This window comes from Monopterus albus, unplaced genomic scaffold (genome assembly GCF_001952655.1).
Source record: "Monopterus albus unplaced genomic scaffold, M_albus_1.0 scaffold54.1, whole genome shotgun sequence".
Lineage (NCBI taxonomy): Eukaryota > Metazoa > Chordata > Actinopteri > Synbranchiformes > Synbranchidae > Monopterus > Monopterus albus.
The window spans coordinates 343,917-347,343 of record NW_018127934.1 but is presented as its reverse complement, the minus strand read 5'-3'; positions in this window follow the sequence as shown (position 1 = coordinate 347,343).

Here is a 3,427-nt window from a genome sequence, read left to right as displayed (position 1 = left end):
AAATTTGGCAAACACTGGAATAATCCACACCCATCAGACCACTGCTCCTGTGTCCTGTCAGAAAAACTACAAGCTTTGAAAGCCACCTTTCAAGCATACAGAGGTTGATATTGAAAATACAGATTTTGGGTGGGGTATTATTCGGCTGAATGCACGGAAATGCTCAGTAAACAAGTCGCAAAGGTCAGAAGCAATGGCGCACCAGGGGCCTGTAAATCCAGACATCCTGACATGGATTCTAAGTGGGATATCAAATGAACCATGAGACATGGGCTGCAGTTTTTTCTTGTTTCAACAGGAGTCTGCTTTTTTTAAATTTAGCATCAGAAGAGAGTCACATCCTCTGGTGGGTGGTCTGTCACTGTCCTTTTCTGCTACCCATCCACAAGGCCTGGTTTGCATATTTAAAGAGATGATTGTTGTTAGAAACCTGCTGTTTGCGTGCATGAAGTAGCCTAGTTCACCAGTTGCCAAAAATCACAATAAGGTTGTTTTATTTGAGCCCATTTAATTTCATGTACACACATCCCTGCCCCCTTAGTCTTCCTTGGATTTCTGTGACTATTTGGCTTTTTTACTTGCTCATTCTGTATTTCAGCCTGGTCCAGTTTTTCCTCACTAGCTATCCTGTGTGAACATAAGAATAAAATTAAATCTGGGTGAGGCAGATTAAAGGATGTTTTTTTAAAATCAATTTCACTGGCTTTCTCTCTTAGCAGTCCTGTGCACTCACGCAACAACACTGCTTGAATTCCTGAAGGTCCCATGGAGGACATATGCCACAGCAACGTGGTGCTATCATGTGGCACTAAGCAGAAGAGGGGACGGAGCGAGTCCCAGTCATTCTACTGCAGTACCCATGCCAAGAAGGCAGAGGGGAGGGAATCCACTTTAGCAGTGCCAAACAGAGAGATATCCAGGTGCTGCTGCTAGTGCCACAGAAAAAAGGTCGGATCACGAGACTGATACTGCAGGATACCCGAATAGTTTGCCACCTTTCAGTCTCTTGCTATGTGAACAGCTGTCAGCTCTGTGGGCAGAACCACACCAATGGAGAAAGTGGGACATCTGATGGTACACAGATGGGAGAAAGTGTGGATCAGGGCTGTTCACAGACATTTTGGGGGGCAGGTGCTCAAGCTAAAAAAAGGGGCACCCCACTCACCAAACAAAAAACTTACTTGCAATAGCACATTTCTGCATTAGCACATAAATTGTAAGCCTGTATAAGATTAAGAGACAAAATATTAACTTTTAACTACAACAAAATCAGATGAATGGTTAAACTTTCGAATCTGAGTCTGTAATAGCCCTGGATTATTGTATTGAAATGACAGTTGGGTTGCCAACTACCAGTAAATTTTTGTGTTACATGAGTAAGAATAGATCATTTACTGGGCTACAACTTAAAGATTTTGCCACACTCCTGTAAACAGACATGTAAACAGTGCACAATTACTTGTTGATGCAGCCCTACGAGCATAACACACATTAAGTAATAATTCACAGTCCTGTTGTTGTTAAAAACTAAAACATGAAATTTAAAAATTGGCCTGCAAAAAGGGCACCTAGTCATTCAGAAGGTGAAAGAGCAGCTGCTTGTGTACATGCCTTGCATGGATGGAAGGGGAGGAAAGTCTTTATGTACCGATATAGACCAAGAACACACTGCTGGGTCATGCATAAAATAAAATTCAATCCAAAGTGAAAATAGGGTCCAAAATCATGATTTAAAAAAAAAAAAGAAAGATTAGGTAATGATAGCAATGATATAATGAACATATTACACATATTACACATATTAAATATGACTCAAACAGACGTGACAGCCACCATGTTGAAGTTGAGGATGATTGCTGTCTTTAAACTTCTATTTAAAAACACAACAGTCCCCAGACAGGGTTATCCCCAAACATCTCTAAATGTTGGTGCTAAGGATAAACATAAAGATGGAGCACAAAGATTGTGGAAGGAAAATGTCTAGACAGGATCCACAAATGCATGTGTGTGGGAGGACTGCCCTCTGCATCTGAGATATTCTGACTGAAAGAAGGATATATAAGCCCATGGACCGAGGTTGAGGTTGAGCAGCATCAAAGGTTTAGTGTCAGGGGTGAAATGAGTCTCAGGCTTTCAGAAGTTTCATTATGTGATGGAAAATGCCAGCTATGCCACAAGAGTGCCCTGCCTGGAAGATCATAACAACATGATGCAACAGAATTCTGCAAATGTGCAGTGCCTCTGCACAGTGCTCGTAGGTGTGGAAACATTTGCTAATGTGATAAGTTTTTCTTGTTTAATCAAACACTGTAGTAACAAACACTGTTCTGTGGAATTAGATGTTTGGATTACATTAGTGTATGCGTGTACAGACGCAGCCCCTGTATACACACCCACCTCACCCTTTAGGAACATTTTCAGACAGTGAACTCTTTGCTGTTTATCTGGTACATCAACAATGACACAAAGGATGGATGATGGAATACAGTATGTCATTGCACTGACTAAGACCATTTCAATGTCTTTAGTGCAAACCATGTGGTGTGTTGCATCAAGCAAAGCTGAAAAGAAAACTGTGAGTTGCAGGTGTGAAGTCACACAAACAGGAACACCTTTTTTGTCATGGGATGTAATTAGTGTAGTGAACATGATACAGTATGTTACTCGAAACCAATCAGAATGTGCTAACGCTGATACCATGTGATCTTTGTTCCATATGGGCATGAACACTGGATTTCTAATAGGCTTGAACTCTATCAGCTCAGGGTTTTAGCATGTAATTTGATGATGATATGGCTTATATGCCTCGATGTGTAATTTAAAATAAAGCTTTCATCCTTTTAACAATAATCTGATCCCAGGCCACATGGGTCCATGGATTTCAGCCCTTTCTCCAGTGAAACCATGGTGGAGTGGCATTAATAAACCTAATGACAAAAATGAAGTGGTGGAAAGCAGACTACAGTAAATGATCTTTGGCCTAAAGGATGGAGTGGAGGATGCTTATAAATGGGAGGAGGGTAGTGAGTACACAATTGCTGTCAACAGGATAAACAACTCTCCGACTCTGCAATCTCTATTCCCTCATCTCCCATTAGCTTTCTTAATTAACAATCACACTGAAGTCACATTTGCACGTTATAGCAAAGCTACAATATAAATGTTTATTAAGGTGGGAAACACTGCAGGAAAAGGGTATTTAATATTGATATACTCGGGCTAAACACTGATTTCACAATGTACACAGTACACAGTGAAACCATATTCATTTTCATAAGGATGGAGGTCATTAGATTTTTATTTCAAACAGTCCACACTAGTTAAAAAAAGGTCAGTACTGACACAACAGCTAAGATCAGTCTCTGTCCTGGCTCCTCTAGAATATTTATTGGCAAATGAGGTTTCATGATCCATAACCATGACTGTA